The sequence below is a fragment of the Myotis nattereri genome (assembly GCF_964212035.1).
Source record: "Myotis nattereri genome assembly, chromosome: 3".
Lineage (NCBI taxonomy): Eukaryota > Metazoa > Chordata > Mammalia > Chiroptera > Vespertilionidae > Myotis > Myotis nattereri.
In genome coordinates this window covers 102,266,527-102,289,817 of record NC_138077.1, presented here as the reverse complement: position 1 = coordinate 102,289,817, position 23,291 = coordinate 102,266,527, and the positions used below count along the sequence as shown (strand labels likewise).

At 38.2% G+C, this 23,291-nt stretch overlaps 1 pseudogene across 1 annotated transcript in view; it reads left to right on the top strand.

Moving 5' to 3' along the window:
- Window positions 1-1,730: 1,730 nt before the first annotated feature.
- The window catches only part of LOC308515426 (nuclear prelamin A recognition factor-like), a 33,967-nt pseudogene continuing 12,406 nt past the window's right edge, over window positions 1,731-23,291 (top strand). Inside the window, exon 1 of the transcript in view lies at window positions 1,731-1,777. The product of the transcript in view is annotated as a nuclear prelamin A recognition factor-like (transcript). The remainder of the gene's footprint in view (window positions 1,778-23,291) is intronic.

The window sequence follows — 23,291 nt, the reverse complement described above, 5'->3', positions numbered from 1 at the left end:
GCAGATTTCAAATATATACCACAGTGTTATCAACTATGGTCACTATGTCTTGATCTAATTTCTTAGAGATCTTCTAAAATGTAAACAAATTATGCCACTTGCAGGATTGAAACTTGCATTGGCCCACAGCTGACATCAGAACCAAGTCCCAACTTCTTAAAGAGCCCCTTTATCATCTAAATCTTGCTTAGCTTAGCTGGCTTCTTGTCTGGCCCCCTTGCCCTGGCTAAACTTCAGTCACCTGGAATCCCTTGCAGTCCTCCTGTTATGGCACTGTTTCTCCAGCTTATTGTGTTTTGCTCATCATGTTCTTTCTACGTGATCACTTAGAACACACTCCCGACTCTCTCACCTTTGTCTCCTTTACTTCTATTTCTCCTTATGGCTTATCTTATATTTGATTTCCCCCTTGAGGGTTTGCCTATATCTCCTAATTTTGCTGTAACAGTTCTAGATTATGCCTGATGAAGATCAATCAGTTTATTTTTTAATTAAATCTTTATTGCTGAAAGTATTACATATGATCAGTTTATTTTTAATGTGACTTTTCACTCTCACAAATGTCCCCTTTGGATGATACATTATGCAATCATCCTATCTCTGAACCCACAATACTCATCTTGTGACCTTCATGGCATACTATAATTGTACCTATTATTTCTCAATTCAATTACATTTTCTTATTTCCTTGTTTATCTTTGTTATGAATTGAACTGTGCTGCCCCCAAATTTAGTTTGGAAACAGGGCCTTTAAAGTGACAATTAAAGTTAGTAGGGTCATAAGGATGGGGCCCTACTCCAATATAGCTTGTTTCCTTTAGGGAGAGGAATAGACACCAGAGATACACACACACAGAGGCAAGAGCAGGTGAGACACAGTGAGAAGGTAGACATCACAAGCCAAAGAGAGAGGCCTCAGAAGAAAATAAACCTGATGCCACCTTAATCTTGGACTTCTTGACTCTAGAGCTGTGAGAAAATAAATATGTTATTTAAGCCAGTTAAGCTGCAGTATTTTCTTTTTATGGCAGCTTTAGTAAACTAATAGTCTTCTTTATTACTGACTTATTAAATACTTTATTCCTACTGCCTGTTGAGGTGGTATGTTTATAGTGGGCACTGTATTATCAGGGTTTAGTGAGAGTAACAGAAACATTAGGAGTGATATATGATAAGGAATTTCTTATAGGGAGCTGATCTTATGCTATGGTGGGAGCTGGTTAAATAGTCTATAAGTAGTCTAACCAGTGGTCAGAAAACTGCAGCTCGGCAAAACGCGGCTCGCGAGCCACATGCGGCTCTTTGGCCCCTTCAGTGTGGCTCTTCCACAAAATACCGACTTCTACATATGGGCCATGAAGTTTCAATCGCACTGTACGTGTGCGCCCGCACATGGTATTTGGTGGAAGAGCCACACTGAAGGGGCCAAAGAGCCGCATGTGGCTCGCGAGCTGCAGTTTACTGACCACAGGTCTAAGCGATCTATGTCTGAACTAAGAAGGCAGGCACCTGGGAAGAAACGATGGAGGTGAAGTGGTGAAGAGCAAGGAGAAACTGGAGCCCATGAGGATAAGGCTGGAACTCATAAGAATGGACTAGAGCAGTGGTGTGGGTCTTTACAAATCTCCAATTTCAATGCTGCAAGTGACATGTAATGGAAGCAGAATCCTTTGTCACAGAACTAAGCCATTTACCTGTCCCAGGAGATGGAAATGTGAAAGGGGTATCTAATGGCAGCAGGAGAAGTGGTGGACTGGGATCTGCCCATGCCGTCAAGGTGAGCCAGCTGTTGGGTCTAATGTGTGTGAGTTAAAATAGTGCCTAGTAAAGAGCCTGCACTGATCTTTCAAGTATTAAAAAAAAAAAAAGGCTGCTCTTTCCATTCCCCTCTCAGATATTATGCAAATGTCACTGTGGCCCACACTAACTTGAAATTACACAGTGAAGAGAATTCTAGGAAATGAGTTCCCCTTTAGCTAAGTGGTACAATATGAATCCACCAGACATTCAATATTATTTGTTAAAAAAATAAGTGCTACTGAAGCTAGTGACCTCATCATAGTATTTTGATCCTTCTCCTAGAATGGAAAGGACTTAGGGAACTCATCTAGAATCTTCTCCAGAATCTGCCTGCATAAATCTTTGTCTGTATACTCCGAGGGTATTGAACATTTTATTATGCGGTTGGTATTTTATTACTAAACTAGAGGCCCGGTGCACGAAATTCGTGCACAGGAGGTGGGGTGTCCCTCAGCCCAGCCTGCACCCTCTCCAATCTGGAATCCCTTGCAGGTGTCTGACTGCCAGTTTAGGCCCACAGGGATTGTGCCTAAACTGGCAGTTGGACATCCTTCCCACAATCTGGGACTGCTGGCTCCTAACCGCTCGCCTGCCTGCCTGCCTGATTGCCCCTAACCACTTCTGCCTGCCAGCCTGATCGACCCCTAACCGCTCCCCTGCTGGCCATCTTGTGGTGGCCATCTTGTGATGACGTTAGGACGACCATCTTGTGATGATGTCATGCATGATACCACTTAGGCTTTTATTATATAGGATTAATAAAGATGAATCAAACATATTAGATATAATGCTCCAAAAATAAGCTTGAATCATGAAAACTGGCTAGACCACTAATTTATAATTTAGCTAAAATAGATGATGAACAAAGAACATCAAGTAGTGGGCCTTATTACTTCATATTTATTCTCAAACTAATGTAATTACAGATTACCACCTGGCTTATGAAGTAGCCAGTTTAAGTCTTTGTTTTAATTCTTCCATTTCCTGACTGCCTTTTTATTCATTCAACATGAACTGAAGAGAGAGAGGTGGGAATTTCTGAAACACATGATGTACTGTGACATTGGAATATTTTATTCTCTTAATTTCCCAGGGACCCGAAATTTGAAGCAGAACAAAAGCACCATTGTTGTTGATTGCTTAAATTGAGGGACAATCTATGTTTCAACACATTAACTCAGAAAAATGATTCATTGCCACAGCATCTAAACAATGCTCTGTAACTGATGACTGTAGTTTTTAGATAGGGGATAGTTTGCATGAACAATGCTAGACCCCTTTGTCTCTGGGACACTTGAACCAGCTCAGCTGTTACAAAAGACCCCATGAACATCGAGATTTTTCCTTTCTATTTACAAGGGTCACTTTAGGAACCAATCCCAGGACTGTGGAACAGTCATTCATCCTTCATATCTTTTGCCTGGCCACTGCTGGAAGGGAGGTATAGTTGCAGGAGATAGATGTGCATGCTTAGGCACAACCAAGTGATCATTCAAAGGCTAAATACCAAACATATGAACTACTTTGGCAAACTGTTTACAGTAGAATAATTGGTTAAAATATTGTTGGGATATAGGCAGATTTTATTTATCCAATTAATTAAATCTCAGGCATTGTTTATTTTAATGTGCATAAATACAGGTTGCTAGCATTTTTATTTTAATTGAAAGGGAGAGAAAATGATCCATGATCCTCCTCTCTCATTCTAATGAGGTAAAAGTCAGAAAACTGGAAATGCATATAGATTTTCTTGACTATTTCTCTTAATACAAACATAAGAATGATAACTTACACTTTGTCCTCACTTACTTCCATACAGAATTATACATGGCACACTGTATTTGGACTTAGTACTTATGTGAGAGGAATTTGCATCCTCCAAAAGCAATGCAGATAGGCAAGAAATGAACTGAAATAACATGAATGAGAAAATGGTAATACATCATAAATTATAATCAGAAATATCCTGATAAATCAGTGGCAAGGATATAAAAAAACCCTCTGATTTTCCATAAAGTTCTTTGCTGCAGGGTAGAAAAGAAAGATATCCCATAAAATCATACTTCTTTGTATCTCCTATTTCAATTATCAGAGCTCTCAGAGAGAAATTAAATAGGCTTTCTCTCCCTGTTCTCATTTGGTCACTAAAATATAGAGACTTACTCAAACCACTAGAGGGATCTCTCTTCTTTGGGAAGGAAAAAAACAATTTAAATTGTATAATAATCTGTATACTTGAAATCACACAGGAAAAAGCCAAGCAGGACCACTATTGCAATTTTCAAAGATATTTCATTGTCTGCAGAGGATCCCTGCCACTGGGGAATCTGACCTTACCAAGGTCTTGAAAGAGATATGGCAAAGGTGGACTTTGTCACACAAACATGCGTTGAACTACTCCAGTGGGCTTCACTGGTAGATTAATGGGAGAAGGCAACAGGATGGAGAGGATAATCCAGATCATTATGGACAATTATGACAAGGCCTTTGGAATTTGTAACTTCTATTTTATAGTAGTTTTGAAGAACTTCACATTTTGACATTTCAACCCTTCAGACATTTGAAAAAGAATGAGAGTGAGGCAATACACACACACGCACAAACACACACACACACACCACTTAATTATCACAAATTATTAAGCAGGTATTTGTACTTATCTCTATCTCTATATCTCTATCTCTATCTCTATCTCTATCTCTATCTCTATCTCTATCTCTACCTCTATCTATCTCTATCTCTATATCATCTATATCTATATCTATCATATCTATCTCTATCTCTGTCTCTGTCTCTGTCTCTGTCTCTGCCTCTGTATCTCTACTTCTACCTCTACATCTATCTCTATCATCTCTATCTCTATCTCTATCTCTCTATATCATCTATATCTATATCTATATCATCTATATCTATATCTATATCTATCTATAACATCTATATCTATCTATATCTATGGTCAGAATTGAGGAAATTAAGTCATTTCTCCAAACATTAATTGGAAAAGCCTAAATTTTAACTCAGTTCAGGTGCTTTTTATTTTATTTAAACTTCCTGTAGAAATAACCAGAATTTTGGAAGAAAGTTACTGTCTTATTGTGTCTGATAGCTAAGAAATATAATACAGAAAATAGTCATATAATATAAACTTTGAGAAACGGATTTAAGGGAGTTCAGAGAAAAAATTTAATAGTTCCATATATTATTAACCACAAAAGTGAAATTTTGACAAACCAGTCACAAAATTGCAATGAGGGAAAAAGGAATCCGTGTAGAGATACCGAAAGTCTTGAGTGAGCTCAGATTTTACAAGATATGTGGGAAACATGGAAGGCGCTACAGGATTGCTGTTTCTTTCCTATTATTTTGTCTAGAGGATTTATCCAGTGATGTCAGCGGGGTATTAAAGTCTCCTACTATGATTTTATTGCTGTCGATCTCTCCCTTGATATTTTTTCAGAAGGTTTTTTATGTATTTTGGTGCTTCTACATTTGGTATTAAATTTGTAAAAGCAGGCTTGGATCATATTTTGATGGAGGATCTTTGATGCCAGGACCAGAACTACTGAATTATTAAAGGTTTTAGAATAACAGGGTTGCAATATTAGCAGGTTAGAGGAGAAAGGAAAGGAACATAACATATTGAACACCTATATTTTGGAAGGTAATGTAGTGAGTAAGTTCTTTGTTATTCCAGAGATAATAGAAATTTCATGTTCTTCTATTTTCTAAACAAAATTTAATGTGCAGCTGCATTAGGAGGTCTTTTGCCAGAGTGGCTGTAGGCTCCCAGGTTGCATGTGAGGCCAGTCTGGATGGTGGTAAGGCTGGGCTCCAAGTCATAGCAGCTCTGCCCTTCAAGATGGTGTGTTTTCTGTGCCATTGTTGGCTGCCCGGGAGAACTTGCAGCAGTAGTGGGGTGGTCCCCATCTAAGAGAGCCTGGCCTATCAACCCCTTAAAGTCTTGCAGGATCTAACTGTCACACACACACACACACACACACACACACACACACACACTCACACCACATGTCCACACACTCCCCTTTAGCTCCCTCCCTCCCTCCTTTACTCTCTCTTCCTCACTGCTGTCCTGCCAGTTTCCATCTTCAATTCCCCTACAAGTTTTTTTTAAAAAAAATATATTTAGATACTCCTATATTGGATGCATACATATTTACCTGGGTTATATTCACTTGTTGAACTGATACCTTTAATATTATGTAGTCACCCTTATTGTCTCTTGTGATATGTTTTAGGCATCTTTTGAATCTTCCTTGGTGACAAAAGCATTCTGATTTTCATGATCATTTTATTTTAAAAAGAGAAATTCTGTATAAAATGGGAAAAACATGAATTAAATGAAGCTAATATAAAAATTCTTATTGTTTTAATGAAGTGTAAAGCAAATTGGATTAAATAAAAGTCAACCAAATTTTTGGACATTAGGGAAACTAATGCTATTAGTCTGTGATCTCAGTCAGAGAGTAAGTTCAGCATAATGGTGATACTGACCCATTTGTCATGGCTAGACTTTATGAAATAGGAGGTACACTTATATTTACTGGTAGTTGCAGAGTAATTTGAATGTGTTTCTTCATCAGCTAATTTTGTATCCACAAAGTGGCTGCTATCCCAAATGAGACCTTCGATACTTCCTACATGCATCCTGAGGTGTGATTAGTCCTATCTCCTTATTGTGCCCCCAAAAGGTGAACGTGATCATTTTTGCCTGTTGGCTTTTCATTGTCCTTCAATTTGGAGTGCCCTTTTCCCTTGTTTCCCCTCCTCCCTCAAGTCCTTTGCTTAACCAATTTGTATAATTCCTCAATATCTATCTCTTGTCTTGCTTTGACACTTCAAGGCTCACTGTTTCCTCTTGTTTAAGAATTTAAAAATATTCACTGGTAATACATTTCACCCCAATAACAATCGTTTATTGTAACAGTGGAATTTGGTTTCAATCTCTAGGTTCTTTGAATTACAAAACTATTTTATATCCCCCACTACGTACCAATTGCAGTGAGGCATTGCCCCTTCTTCAGAGTTCTGAGTTCTAGTTATGCAGGGATTCTACTCTCCGATTCTAAACTCTAAGAATCTAATGTCTTTCTTTATATTCCCCCAAATCTATAGGGAATAGCTACTTGTTTTCTCTGGGTAATTTTCTTCAGTTCTCAAACATCTACACTACATTTTTTTGTTGAAATACTGATGGTGCTTTGTTTTCTGATGGCATCTGACTGATACACTGCTAGAAGACTTTAACAGTTACCAGTCTATGCAAATAGAGTGGGGTGCTCCAATAATTTGGTTGGGAAGATCAGGGGAGGATTTATGATAAATAATATCATTTGCAAATGACCTTGAATATGGGTAGAATTTAGAGGGATGGAAAAAGCCTTTCAAGGCATGGAAGCGCTATGAATAATACTCATTAATGGAAACACAAAATATAATTGTTAGAAATCATAATGTATGAAAGTTCACATTTGGTATTAAGTTTGTAAAAGCAGGATTGGATCATATTTTGATGGAGGATCTTTGATGCCAGGACCAGAACTATTGAATTATTAAAGGTTTTAGAATAACAGGGTTGCAATATTAGCAGGTTAGAGGAGAAAAGAAAGGAACATAACATACGGAGCACCTATATTTTGGAAGGTAATGTAGTGAGTAAGTTCTTTGTTATTTCAGAGATAATAGAAATGTCATGTTCTTCTATTTTCTAAACCAAATTTGATCTGTCCCTGAGTTTCTAATCATCTGACTGGCAGGACATTCAGTATCAGTATTAGAACTTCCTCTTTCTTTTCATCTGAGAAGCTAAGTACTACATTATTCATGAAAATGGAAGAGGTCCCTGGTCTTTACTGCATGATGGCCACAATTGTTTTCTTCTTGATTTTATCACCGGGAAACTCTGTTGAGAACTGCAGATACTCTCTGGTTGAGTTCCAGAGACACATTTTCACGTGGTCATCTTTGCAACAAGAACACTGAAGCTGTCTCAGAGCCAAGGGATTAGTTTTGTTTCTAGTATCTTTAAATTTAACCCCATTAGGAGTTTTCTTACCTCCTGAGCTTTGCTTGGAGTAGAATACAGGTTCTGCACATGCCTTGTGGTATACAGAATAAGGGCCTTCCAATGATTTTATATCCTAGTTTCCAGAACTTGTGAATACATTACATTATATGAAAAAAGGGGAATTGAGATTGTTTAAATACTTGAAGTTGCTAATCTACTGATTTTATAAAAGGATATTATCCTGGATTATCATGGTGGGTCCAATGTAACCATAAGGGTTCTCAAACATAGATGAGGGAGGAAGAAAAAAAGGTCAGATGGATACGATATGAGGACTCAATCTACTGTCATTGGTTCTGAAGGTGGTGGAAGAGGATCATGAACCAAGGAATCTGGCAGCCTCTGGAAGTTGATGAAGGTAAGGAAACGAGTTTCCTCCTAGAACCTTGAGAAAGAGAATCTTAATTTTAGCCCATTGAGATGTCTGTTGTGCTTCTAACTAACAGAACTATAAAATAATAAAACTGTGTTATTCAAACTCTAGGCTGGTGGTGATTTGTTATAGTAGCAGTAGGAAGCTGATACCCACTGCAGCTGCCACTTCTCTTTCTTCCAGATATGGGATGTCTCATTCCACAACTGGGTCCCTGGTTCAATTTGCCTTTTTCCTAACTCAGTTCCAGCATATCCACCCTTTCCTCTTTCAGGGAAAGCCTAGAAATACATGGAAGTTTATGTAATATAGATTCTGAAATACAAAATATTTTCATATTCCGCAAGGAAAGCCTAGACCTTATAAGAGTCAGCAAAGGTCAGTCCACCTGCAAAATCTGGCCCACTGCTTGTTTTTGCAAACAAAGTTTTATTGGAACACATTTATTTACATATTATTTGTGGCTATTTTCACACCACAAAGACACAGTTGAATAGTTGTGACAGATGGTTCACAAGTCCTAAATATTCACTTTTTGAAACTTGTCAGAAAAAGTATGCTGAAATCTGCCTTAAAAAGAAAATTATGGCTAATCATAGGGTGAGAATGTGGATAAATATGAGGGGAGCAGTATTTCCTTTTCAACTGTTACTCTACAGCAGGGGTCCTCAAACTTTTTAAACAGGAGGCCGGTTCACTGTTCCTCAGACCTTTGGAGGGCCAGACTATAGTTTAAAAAAAAACTATGAACAAATTCCTATGCACACTGCACATATCTTAGTTTGAAGTAAAAAAACAAAACGGGAACAAATACAATATTTGTATTTGCATGTGGCCCTCGGGCCATAGTTTGAGGACCCCTGCTCTACAGCAACAATAAATAAAATAGACATTAGTATCTCAGTAGATTAACTCATGGTTGGTGTAATGGACTGAAAGGTGGCCCCAGAGATATTAAGTTCTGTCTGTGGAACGAGTAAATGTTACTGTGTATGGAAAATGTGAGGGAGATTAAAAATGGTGGCAGAGTAGGTGGATGCTGCACAAACATGCTCTCAGGAACAAGCTGGAATTACAACTGAAATACAGCAAGACTTCCTGAATAATCAACAGAAAACTCATAGGAGAGAACCCTGATACCCAAGGACCAAAGGTGGAGACCGCATAGAGACCGATAGGAGGGGCAGAGACATGAAAGGGCTGGCCAGGTACCCACAGACAGCAACTGAAATCCTGGAGAGATATTTCAGTTGTGTGGGGTGCCACTGAGAACTCTGGGATCTAATCCCAAAGCTGGGATTCCAGTAGAGAGCACCAAACTGAGGAGGGTATCCACATAACATCTAGCTGTGAAAAGCAGTGGGGTGCTGTCTGCCAGGGAGTGGCAGCTGAAAGTTTGGGCACTCTCTTGAAGGGCCAACACACAAAAATTTCCTGCGGAGCCATCCACCTTGTGCTCTGGCACAGGGAGTGTGAAGTGGACTGGAGCTGTGAGAGCAGAATACAGGACTGGGGACTCGGGGGATAGAGCTCAGAGAGCCGATACCCCAAGTTTCCTGGGCTGAGTCATTTCCTTACTCAGTAGAGGACATAGCCACAAACCCCAAACAGGCAACCAAAATGAGGAGACAAAGAAACAACCCCCAGCCTTAACTGGTTTGGCTTAGTGGATAGAGCATCGACTTGTGGACTGAAAGGTCCCAGGTTCAATTTTGGTCAAGGGCATGTACCTTGGTTGCAGGAACATCCCCAGTAGGAGATGTGCAGGAGGCAGCTGATCGATGTTTCTCTCTCATCGATGTTTCTAACTCTCTATCCCTCTCCCTTCCTCTCTGTAAAAAATCAATAAAATATATTAAAAAAAAAGAAACAACCCCCATATGAAAGAATTAAAGAATTCTCCAGAAGACATAAATCAACAGAGATAAGAAATTTATCTGAAACAGAGTTTAGAGTAATGATTGGCAAAAATGCTCAACAGTATGAAAAAAGATATAGTAACTATGGAAAAACAACACTCTGAGATAAAGAATGACATAACACAAATAAATAACACATTGGAAAGAACACACAGCAGATTAGTGGAAGCTGAGGATCAAATCAGTAAATTAGAAGACAGAGTTGAAAATATCACTCAATTAGAGAACCAAAAAGAAAAAAAAGAATTAAATAAAACAGGAAGACAGCTTAAGGAGCTGTGGGACAATGTGAAACATAACAATATTAGAATAGCAAGTGTGCCAGAAGAGGCAGAAAAGGAGAAAGGAATAGAGAAGGTGTTTGAAGAAATAATGGTAGAAAACTTCCCTAACCTGGTAAAGGAAAAAGTCACACAGATTGAGGAGGCACAGAGAACCCCAAACAAAAAGAACCCAAACAGACCCACACCCAAACACATCATAATTAAAATGCCAAAAATTAAAGACAAAGAGAGAATCTTAAAGGTAGCAAGAGAAAAGAAAACTGTTACCTACAAAGGAGTTCCCATAAGGCTGACACCTGATTTCTCATCAGAAACTCTACAGGCCAGAAGGGACTGGCATGAAGTGCTCAAGGTAATAAAAAAACAAGAACCTGACACCAAGATTACTATATTCAGCAAGGCTATTATTGAAAATAAAGAGCTTCCCAGACAAAACAAAACAAAACAAAAAACTAAAGGAGTTCATCACTACCAAACCAGCAATAAAAGAAATGCTAAAGGGATTGCTGTAAGGTATTGCTGAGAAAAAGAAACAGAGAGAGAAACATAGCCATACAGAATTAAAATGGCTATAAACAAGTACCTCTCAATAATAACCCTAAATGTAAAGGGATTAAATGCTCCAATCAAAAGATGTAGGATAGCTGAATGGATACAAAAACATGACCCAACTATATGCTGTCTACAAGAGACCCACCTAAAAACAAAAGACACACACAGGATGAAAGTGAAGGGATGGAAAAAAATTTCCATGCAAATGGAAAAGAAAAAAAGCTAGAGTAGCAATACTCATATCTGACAAAATAGATTTTAAAATAAAGACCATCACAAAAGACAGCAAAGATGACTACATAATACTAAAGGGATCGATCCAACAAGACGATATACCCCGGTAAACATTTATGCACCCAATATAGGTGCACCTAAATATATAAAATCTTCTAGAGGACTTTAATGGAGAGATTGACAATAATAAAGTCATAGTAGGGGACTTTAACACCCCTCTGACTTCCTTGGACAGATCTTCCAGACAAAAACTTAACAATGAAACAGAGACTCTAAAGGACACATTGGATCATATGAATTTAATAGACATTTATAGAACATTTCACACCAACGCAGTAGGATATACATGCTTCTCAAGTTCATAGCACTACAGGCATACCTCAACAAATAAGAAAAATCAGCAATAAACTATTTAAGCCTACAACTTAAAGAACTAGAAAGAGAACAACAAGAAAAGCCCAGAGTAGATAGAAGGAAGGAAATAATAAATATTAGAGCAGAAATAAAATAACATAGAGACTAAAAAAAATCAATAAAATCAAGAGTTGGTTCTTTGAAAGGATAAACAAAATTAGTAAACCATTAGCCAGACTCATCAAGAAACAAAGAGAGAGGACAAAAAACAATAAAATCAGAAAAGAAAGCGGAGAAGTAACCATGGACACCACAGAAATATAAAGGATTGTAAGAAAATATATGAACAAGTATATGCCAACAAGCTGCACAATGTGGATCAAATAGACAATTCCTAGAAAAATACAATCTCCCAAAACAGAATCAGGAAGAAGAAAAAACCTGAATAGGCCAATAACAACTGAGGAAATAGAAACAGTCATCAAAAAAAAAAAAAAATCCCACCAAACAAAAACCCATGTCTGGATGGCTTCACAGGGGAGTTTTCCCAAATATTTAAAGAAGAACTAAGACCTATACTCCTCAAACTATTTCAGAAAATTCAAGAGGAAGGAACACTTCCAAACTCTTTTTATGAAGCCAATATTATCCTAATTCCAAAACTAGATAAAGACACTACAAAGAAAGAAAATTACAGGCCAATATCCGTGATGAACATAGATGCTAAAATCCTCAAAAAAATATTAGCAAATCGCATCCAGCAATATATTACAAAGATCATACACCATGATCAAGTGGGACTTATTCTAGGTTTGCAAGGCTGGTACAATAATTTGCAAATCAATAAATGTGATACATGCCCTAGTGGACAGAGTGTTGGTCTGTGGACTGAAGGGCATATGCCTTGGTTGCGGGCTTGTTCCCCAGTGGGGGGTGTGCAGGAGGTAGCTGATCAATGGTTCTCTCTCATCATTGATGTTTCTATCTCTCTCTCCCTCTCCCTTCTTCTCTGAAATCAATAAAATATATATATATATTTTTAAAAAAACAACGTGATACATCACATAAACAAATTGAAAGACAAAAATCACATGATCCTATCAATAGACTCAGAAAAAGCATTTGACAAAATCCAACATTGATTTTTGATAAAAACTCTCAGAAAAGTGGGAATAGAGGGAGCATATCTTAACATGATAAATGCCATATCTGACCAACCTACAGCCAACATCATACTCAATAAGCAAAAACTAAAACCATTTCCCCTAAGTACAGAAAGACAGGAATGCCCACTTTCACCACTCCTATTCAACATAGTACTAAAAGTGCTAGCCATAGCAATCAGACAAGAAGAAGTAGGAAAAGCATCCAAATTGAAAAAGAAGAATTGAAATTGTCATTATTCACAGATGACATGATATTGTATATAGGAAACCCCAAAGACTCCATAAAAAACTACTAGACTTAATACATGAATTTGGCAATGTAGCAGGATACAAAATTAATACCCAGAAATCTATGGCTTTTTTATACACCAATAATGAACTCACAAAAAAAGAACCTAAAACACAATCCCATTTACCATTTCAACAAAAAAATTAAGATACCTAGGAATAAACATAACTAAGGAGGTAAAAGACCTGTACCCAGAAAACTACAGGACACTGAAAAAAGAGATAGAGGAAGACATAAACAAGTAGAAGAATATACTGTGTTTATGGATTGGTAGGATCAACATCATTAAAATGTCCATACTACCCAAAGCAATCTATAGATTCATTGCAATCCCCATTAGAAACCAAGGGCATATTTCACAGACCTAGAACAAACTCTCCAAAAATTTATATGGAATTAAAAAAGACCCTGAATAGCCACAGCAATCCTAGGAAAGAAGAACAAAGTTGGAGGGATCACAATATTAGATATCAATCTATAGTACAGTACCACTGTTCTCAAAACTGTCTGGTACTGGTACAAGAACAGACATATAGACCGATAAAACAGAACAGAGAACCCAGAAATCTTCCCAAGCCATTATGCTCAATTAATATTTGACAAAGGAGGCAAGAGCATACAATGGAATCAAGATAGTCTCTTCAATAAATGGTGTTGGAAAATTGGGTAGATACTTGCAAAAAAATGAAACTAGACCACCAACTTACACAATACACAAAAACAAACTCAAAATGGATAAAGAACTTAAACATAAGATGGGAAGCCATAAAAATCTTAGAAGAAGCCATAGGCACCAAAATAGCAGACATTTGTTGTAGCAATATCTCCACTAATACAGTTCCTAGGGCATTGGAAACTAAAGAGAAAATAAACAAATGGGACTACATCAAAATAAAAAGCTTCTGCACAGCAAAAGAAACCATCAACAGAACAATAAGAAAGCCCACTGCATGGGAGAACATATTAGCCAATGTTATCACCGATAAGGGATTAATCTCCAGAATTTACGGAGAACTCATACAACTTAACAAAGGGAAGATAAACACTCCAATCAAAAAATGAACAAAGGACCTAAATAGACACTTTTTGAAAGAGGACATAAAAGATGGCCAAGAGATATATGAAAACATGTTCAAAGTCACTAATCATCTGAGAGATGCAAATCAAAACAACAATGAGGTACCATCCCACACCTGTCAGAATGGCTATCATCAACAAATCAACAAAGAAGTGCTGGCGAGGATGTGGAGAAAAAGGAACCCTCCTGCATTGCTGGTGGGAATGCAGACTGGTGAAGATATTGTTCCAGCCTTGCATCCCTGGAATAAATCCTACTTGATCATCATGTATGATCTTTCTAATGTAATGCTGGAAATGATTTGCTAGAATTTTGCTGAGGATTTTAGCATCTATGTTCATCAGATATATTAGCCTGTAATTCTCTTTCATTGTGTTGTCTTTATCTGGTTTTGGAATTAGGGTAATGCTGCCTTCATAACAAGAGCTTGGAAGTGTGTCTTCCTCTTGAATTTTTTGAAATAGTCTGAGGATAGGTTTTACTTCTTTGAATATTTGGTAAAACTCCTCTGTAAAGCCTTCTGGACCAGGTCTTTTGTTTTCTGGAAGATTTTTGATTACTGCTTCAATTTCATCGGTAAAGATTATTAATTGCTATAGGAAGTACACTTCTATCATATATTATAATTTGCCTATAGGTTCATACTTGATACATTTTATCATTTATCTCTGGCATTGGTTTACATTTGGTGTTTTGCTTTATGAACATTCAATCACATGATTTCTAGAGACAAGAAAATATCAGCACAACTGATATGTTTGTTTCTAATATATATCTGATCTTCTCTAAGTATGATAATTTCCTTTCAAAATGGAATGCAAAATTGCCCGTAAAGAATGCTAAAGCCATATGTCATTTTAAAATGTCAACCTGTTGTGCAATCTCACTCCATCTAATGAAATTTTATCTCTAATAAGAGAGAATTTTAAGTTTTGCCGTGATTGTAAAACAAAGGACCAACACTGCTCTGAGAACTCCAGAGCCTTCTTTACAAAACTAATCAAACCTTATTGTGTACTTAATTCTTTTATTGTACTTTGAGACTAAAGAACTGTCTATTAGAAGGCTTTGCCTTGTTTTTGCCAGTTTGTTTAGGATTTTGATGTATGATCTTCTGTTTATTTTAATAAAATCATGCTACTCCATTTAAGAAATATTTGCCATAAAAAAAAATGGAAAAAAAAAAGGATAAGGAGACCAGTTATAAAGGAGGTAGAGTATTCCAGGAGTCTTTACTCATCTAGTCTTGAATCCATGCCTTGCCCTTCTCAGCTTCTATATCTCAGGAGATCTGAACTTTCAGGCTAACTTTCCCAAGCTCAGGTGGATTTTGACTGGGTTTGACCAAAGAGAAGCACTGCATAGGAATGTAAGGTAGCAGAACTGGAGAAGCCAAGGTGATTGCCTCTTTACCCTATCAGGCAGTATCTTCGGAAATAGCCTCCTGCCATCTGTGGCTCCAAATTTTGCTTGACAGCCCAGCTTTTGGCTTCTGATGTGCCAGCTCATAAGAGTTGAAACTATGCACCTCTTCCAAACCCTGCATTTAGTGATGAGTTGGTAGCTCAAAATCTGCACGGTTGGATATTTACACTGTAGAAATTGGCAAACAGGTTTTGTTATTCCCCAGAGAGCTGGATGTTAAACTTTAATTGTCACACCATTGTTCTAGAAATGCCATCTCTTTGAGTTGTTCCTTAAACCCTGAAGGTGGTAGTTGCTGTCTGCTATCATTATTCTCTCATTTGCCTTAACTTCTCAATTCTTCCTTCCTCTGTGTAATTAATTATTTGCATTAATGTCCAGTAGGGTTTGACAGAATCAGACCACAGAATGAATGAATATCTTCTCCCCAAATCCTTCTTTCTCTGACCCCTTAGTTGCCTTGCTTAATAGATTTTATCCCTTCTCTGTACCTTCACAATGCTATTCCAGGTTTTATTTACATATGCTCACTTCTCCCCTATCTTAAAACAACAACATAAACACCCAAACCTAAAACACTTACTTTCTTAAAGTCTATGCTTCCAGCCAACTTCTGTTGCATCTTTCTTTCCCTGTCATGAGTAATTTTGTTTCCATGGTAGCTGTTTCCACTTCCCTCTCCCCCAGACCCTCCTCCACAATCCATTGAAACCTGGCTTCCACCCTGACTCTCTGAAACTGATCTCAGCAGTAAACAATGACTTGCTTATTGCTAAATACATTGGGCTCTCAGCTCTGAGCTGGCCAGAGGTGACAAATTTTGGTGAGCGGCCAGTAGATAGCAAATGGTCCGTAAATAGGAGTTGATATTATGGTTGGGCCTAATTAATTTTTTTAAAATGTTACTGCTAAATTTGATTTTTTTCCAACTGGAATTATCTTTACAAATCATCACTTTGACCATTTCAAACAATTGACAAATTCAGTTGGGGGAAGAATTATTCACATTACTTATCATTCTACGGAAGTAATAAAAATATAAATCCCACAAAAACTGTTTGACTAAAATTTTCACCTTTCAATTAGCTGTTTGTTTCATTATACAGAAAGAGCTTCAAATGATGCAAGTTGTCTTAGGGGAATGGTAGGTTAAAGCATTTTCCTCAAAACCTTGTAAATTTCTTATAGTACCTACAAATCGCTAGTAATCTTTAGTAAGAAACAAAAAAGTTTAAGGGTCATTTATTAACTCGCATGTTTGATTTGCAGTCTAGTAATTGCAAAGAATTAACTATGTATTCATGTTTCAATAACTCACAGTATAAAAGGCATAGAGTGATGAGCACACTCTTAAATCATATTTGTGCCTTAGTGTAAAAGAGAATATGCTTTAATAGAACACTGGGACCTAATCTTTCAGTCTCTTTTAAAGGAGGAATAAAATTTACAAATTAGATGTGATGCTATATTTTGTTGTTTTCAGTTTGTTCTGTATATGTAGACACTTTGAATCAGGAAAGCCAAGTTTTGCCATGTGTGCATTTGTGATCATGTATGATCAGGTTTAATCTTTTTTTTTTAAAAAATATATTTTATTGATTTTTTTACAGAGAGGAAGGGAGAGAGATAGAGAGTTAGAAACATCGATGAGAGAGAAACATCGATCAGCTGCCTCCTGCACACTCCCAACTGGGGATGTGCCTGCAACCAAGGCACATGCCCCTGACAGGAATCGAACCCGGGACCCTTCAGTCCATAGGTCGACACTCTATCCACTGAGCCAAACCGGTCAGGGCAGGTTTAATCTTGATTCACAAGCAATAAACCTCATGCTCTGAAGTAGAAACACCTCAAGGCATATTGAAAACAACAAGAAGACCCACTCCATGGGAGAACATATTTACCAATGATACCACCGATAAGGGTTTAATTTCCAACATATACAGGGATCTCATGAAACTTAACAAAAGGAAGATAAACAATCCAATAAAAAAATGGGCAACGGACCTAGATAGACACTTTTCGAAAGAGGACATACAGAAGGCAGAAAGACATATGAAAACCTGCTCAAAGTCACTAATTATACGAGAGATGCAAATCAAAATGACAATGCGTTATCATCTCACACCTGTCAGAATGGCTATCATCAACAAATCAACAAACAAGTGTTGGAGAGGATGTGGAGAAAAAGGAACCCTTCTGCACTGCTGGTGGGAATGCAGACTGGTGCAGCCACTGTGGAGAACAGTATGGAGCTACCTCAGAAGACTAAAAATGGAACTCCCATTTGACCCTGTGATCCCACTCCTAGGAATATATCCCAAGAAACCAGAAACACCAATTAGAAAGGATATATGCACCCCTATGTTCATAGCAGCACAATTCACCATAGCTAAGATTTGGAAACAGCCTAAGTGCCCATCAGCAGATGAGTGGATTAGAAAACTGTGGTACATATCCACAATGGAATACTATGCTGCGGTAAAAAAAAAAGGAACTCTTGCCTTTTGCAACAGCATGGATGGAACTGGAGAGCATTATGCTAAGTGAAATAAGCCAGTCAGAGAAAGATAAATACCACATGATCTCACTCATTTGTGGATTATAGAGAACAACATAGACTGATGAAAAAGGACAGACCCAAAGACTGAGAAACAGCGATCAGGCTATCAATCCCCAGAAGGAAAGTAGGGGAGGGCGGGCGTAAGGGGAAGAGATCAACAGAAGGACTTGTATACATGTATATAAGCCAAACCAATGGTCATGGACAACGGGGGGATGGGAGCATGAGTTTGTGTGTGTGTGTGGGGGGGAGGTTGGGGGTTAAAGGGGGGGATGAGGACACATTTGTAATACCTTAACTAATAATAATAATAAAAAAAATAAAATTTAATTTAAAAAAAAAGAAATTGTTATTAAACTAGTGTTCTCCATACTATCATGCCAGGGGTGGGAATGCATGAACATGTCCAGGGTTAATTTATGGATAAACTTAACATATCCTTTTTAATTAGAAGATTATGATATCTATAGTGATCAATCTTACTTAGATACCACATGAAACCTTAAAGATAAAATCCCAGAATAAGGGGAATATAAATTTGATTCCGTATTAGTTTAATAAAAATAAGTGACCTATTATTTTAATGAAGAGATAGAAGGCGATCAATAGCATGCCTATCTGAAAAGCTTACCCATAATCTGTCCTTCATCACACAGAGAAGCTCTAAAGAAAATAAAATGCAGTGTAAATGTAATCAGTCTTGATACACTGAAGTGTTGAGTAAGAAAATTCAGAATGAAGAAGCATTTTAATTTATCATGAAGTACATCTATTTTTATAACTTTTCTCTTATTTTGTTCCTTTGAGCCTTTTTTCATATAATTTAACTTAAATTCACTCAATTAGGTTACACTTTACTGCAAGATTAAAGAAGATAAATGGCCAATCAAATGAGCATATAGTAGGAGTAAAGAAAGAGACAGAGAGAAAGAAAGAAACCAATACATAAAAACAAACACACAAAAAATACCATATAGATTGCTTTGAAGAGCCTTTGGAAAATTTCTAAAAATGTTCATGCTTTGCTGTCAACATTGAGCTTAATTTGATAGTTTCTTTTTTTTTTTTTTTTTTTTTTTTTGGTAAAGAATAGAGAATAGCCCTTTCTGGTTTGGCTCAGTGGATGGAGCATCAGGCCGAGGACTGAAGGGTCCCAGGTTCATTTCTGGTCAAAGTCACATACCTTGGTTGCAGGCTCAAACCCTGGCCCAGATTGGGGTGCATGTGGGAGGCAACCAATCATGTATTAGTATCTCTTTCACATCGATGTTTCTTTCACTGTGTCTCTTCCCCTCCCTTCTACTCTCTAAAAATCAATGAAAAAATATCCTCCGGTGATGACTAAAAAAAAAAAAAAAAGAATCCATTCTATGGCACGTATCTGACATATGGCACCATTTCTAGGTCAAGAACATACATTCTTATATGACATTTATGTGATTCAGTCAAAGACAAGAGCCTCACTCAAGTCATTGTGTGCCAAGGGTTTTTGGAAGGGATACACACCCAGGAATCCAGAAACAGGAATATCAGCCAGGTCATCTTGGGAGCTCTGGAAGAGCTGAGCACAACAACACAAGAGCTAAACATCTTCCTTACCTTTCATTCTCTTTCAGATAACTGCCATTTTGCTTAGCAAATACTTACAACTTAACTACTTTTGTTTTGCCAGATTTGTCTTCTGTACATCAACTGATGCACGAATCTTTTCTTATTCCATTTCTCTCTTCCTCTCTCTCTCTCTTCTTATTTCCTTCCCTAGTTCTGTCACTTAGAGGTTATATAACAATGACTAAGTTACTTAATACTTTATGTCAACTTCTTTTATAATGTGAATAATAATATATCCTCTATGGTTGTTTTGATGATTGAGATCTGTAGTGCTAAGAATATTGCCTGTTACAAGAGCTGAAAAATGTGATTTCTCATTATTACTAATATTCTTTCTTTTTTGTTTTTCTTTCATGAAAACTATATAAATCTATTGTCATGAAAATATTAAATTGATATAATAGTATATAGACTAAATGCAAAAGTTCCTTTTCCTTACCTCTCACAAACCCTCTCCTTGGCAGAGATAACAATTTTCTGTGTATAATTTTAGTCCCTTATATAGATATCTGTATGAATCTATATAACAAATACCCATACACAAACATACCTATTTGTATTCACACATACATATATACACAATCATATTATTTACATAAGTGGGACTATATCATTTGTATTTTTTTGCAATATCGATATATCTTAGAGATATTTCCATGTTAAAATATATAATTCTAACACATACTTTTAAATAATTCATTAATCTAATATATTTATTCATTACAAGATATCATTCTAGGTAACAGGGATTTGGTAATAACCACTAGATAAAATCTTTGCTATAGATGGTTCTAGTGAAGGAGATGGATAATTAAAATTTGTAGCTAAATATTTAATGTCAAGAACTGGTAAATTCTATAAAGAAAAATGAAGATGGGTAAAACAGAGAGAGGGTTGAAGTCAGGAAGGTCAGGAAAGAATTCTACAAGGGTAACAATTATGCAGAGATCCTGGAGAGAATAAACCAGCTAAGAGGCCATCTGCAGAAAGAATAAGACAAGTACAGGAATAAACAACTGCAATCACCCTTGATTTCAAAATAGTAGGTGTGGGGGAGAGAGAGGAGATGAGTTCACAGAAGCAGGGCCAGATTACAGAGGCCTGTGAGTCATGGTAAGAATATTGATTTTATTAACTATATTGAATCACTATCATTTTTTGTATAGTATGGATAATACATAGTTTATTTAATCTTCTTTTCTAATGATAAAATATTTCAAGTATTTTTCTTGTAAAGCTACAAAGACCATTCTTGCCTCAACTATGTGTGCATGGGAATGTTTCTGCAAGTTGTATTCCTGGAGCAGAATAACTGCATCATAAGATGAGCACAATGTAAATGTTGATGGATGCTGTCAAATTGCCTTCCAAATTAGCCTTAATTTATCTTCTCACCACGGTGTATGGAAATAACCATTTCTCCTTGTTCTTTTCAATGCAGGACATTGTCACTCTTTTTATGTTTAATAATCCAATGGGTAAAAAAAATCATGTCTCTCTGTTGTGCTTTAGTTTGCATTTTCATAAGTATTAATAAAGCTGGGAAACATTTCATAGGTTTACAACCACTGTGATTTTTTTTTTCTCTTGTGAATAGCTTATTGATCAAATTTTCTTTTCAGGTTTTGAACTGGCTGCCTTTGAGTCAAGTGTCCACCAGCAGTAGAATTTAGTGGGTCTGGAGCGTCGAAAATGTAGATCACTAAGGCTGCTTCTCAACTTGGGCTAGAAGCAGCACATGGCTACATATAAAGTACTAGAGGCCCGGTGCACAAATTGGTGAACAGGTGGGGTCACTCCACCTGGCCAGCGATCAGGGCCAATCAGAGCCATCTCGCCTAGCCCCAATTGGGGATAATCGGGGTTGGTGGCTGGGGATGGACCATGAGAGGGACTGCGGGAGGGCTCCAGGGCATGTCCAGCCCCAGCAGCAAGCTAACCTACTGGTCAGAACATCTTCCTGGTGGTCAGAGCACGTCTTAGTGACCAATTGGTTGACCACTAAGTTGGACACTTAGCATACTAGGCTTTCATATATATGGATTGTAACTCATGGCACGGAATGCTTGGCACGCACTTTCCCTCCAGCCCCTGGTCTTGGAGACCTCATGTCCTTCCAAGGCTCTGCTCACCCTCTTCGCTGCCACACTAAGTAAATTGCATCGTGTGCGTGGAAACCCTTTGCAGGCTCCATGGGTGTGTCTTTACTTCACTGCAGTTACAATGGGAACATTACCCCAACATAAGAAGAGACACCCTCATTATCAGGTAACACCATGGTGGTAAGACCCCTGCTCATCCTGCTGCAGCTATTTTAAATAGGTCATGGGTCGCCCTAGATCAGCCATGGGCAAACTACGGCCCGCGGGCCGGATCCGGCCCATTTGAAATGAATCAAACTATTGAAAAAAAAGACCATACCCATTTATGTAATGATGTTTACTTTGAATTTATATTAGTTCACACAAACACTCCATCCATGCTTTTGTTCCGGCCCTCCGGTCCAGTTTAAGAACCCATTGTGGCCCTCGAGTCAAAAAGTTTGCCCACCCCTGCCCTAGATGGTTTGGTTCAGTAGATAGAGACACGGCCTGCAGACTGAAGGGTCCTGCATTTGATTCTGATCAAGGGCACATTCCTGGGTTGCGGTCGCAATCCCCAGTAGGGGGCGTGCGGGAGGCAGCAGATCGATTCTCTCTCATCATTAAAGTTTCTATATCTCCCTCTGCCTTCCTCTCTGAAATCAATAAAAATATATTAACAAAAATAAAAATAAATAAGCTATGAATCAATGTTGCTGCTCTCCATCTATCCAGCCCCTCACACCCTCTTTTGTCTTTGCCCCCCATACCCCCACTCTGTTGGGGTCTGTAAAATGGGGTCAGGATTTCTACTTCAACCAAGGGCAATGCTTCCCCATGGCCCTCCTTCCCCTCCTGTCTCTGTCCCCAGTCTTGTGGGGTCTCTCTCTTCCTACCCTCCATCTAACTTGGTAGACCCTGCTCTACCCGCTCCTCCTGTAACCTCCTATCTGCAGCCTCCCCTTTTCTCCCCTAGGGCAGAGCTCCCTAAAGGCTGTGTGGGGTGGGGTGGGGCTGTGTGGGGTGAGCCCAGGCGGGGCCTCAGAGGAGAGCTGGGGTGACAGGTCATGGGGAGGAGGAGGGAGGGACGTGGAGCCTGTCCTGTGGGAGAGGCACCCGGTTCCTCGGCTGCCCCCACCCAGCAGCTTTTCTAGGCCCCTACGCAGCTGTTGCTCTCTGTCTCTCGCTGCCTCCTGCTTTCTTTCAAGTTTTGGACTCGGTTTCTCCAACTCAGCTCCACCCCCCTCTCTCCTGGGAGCCGGAGGACACCCCTTGACCTCGGGCAGGTGCGCCTGGCCCGTCCCTCGTATTGGTGCTACCCACTCTCATGGAGTAGATAGTGAAACTTAACAAATAAAAAGAAGCAGCCCTGAAGATTATAAATTGCACACTGAGAATGTCACAGGCTGTGGAGGACTGTGCAGTCCATGGCTCTCTCGGATCACACATAGCAGCCTCCCTCACCACCAGGTCCCTC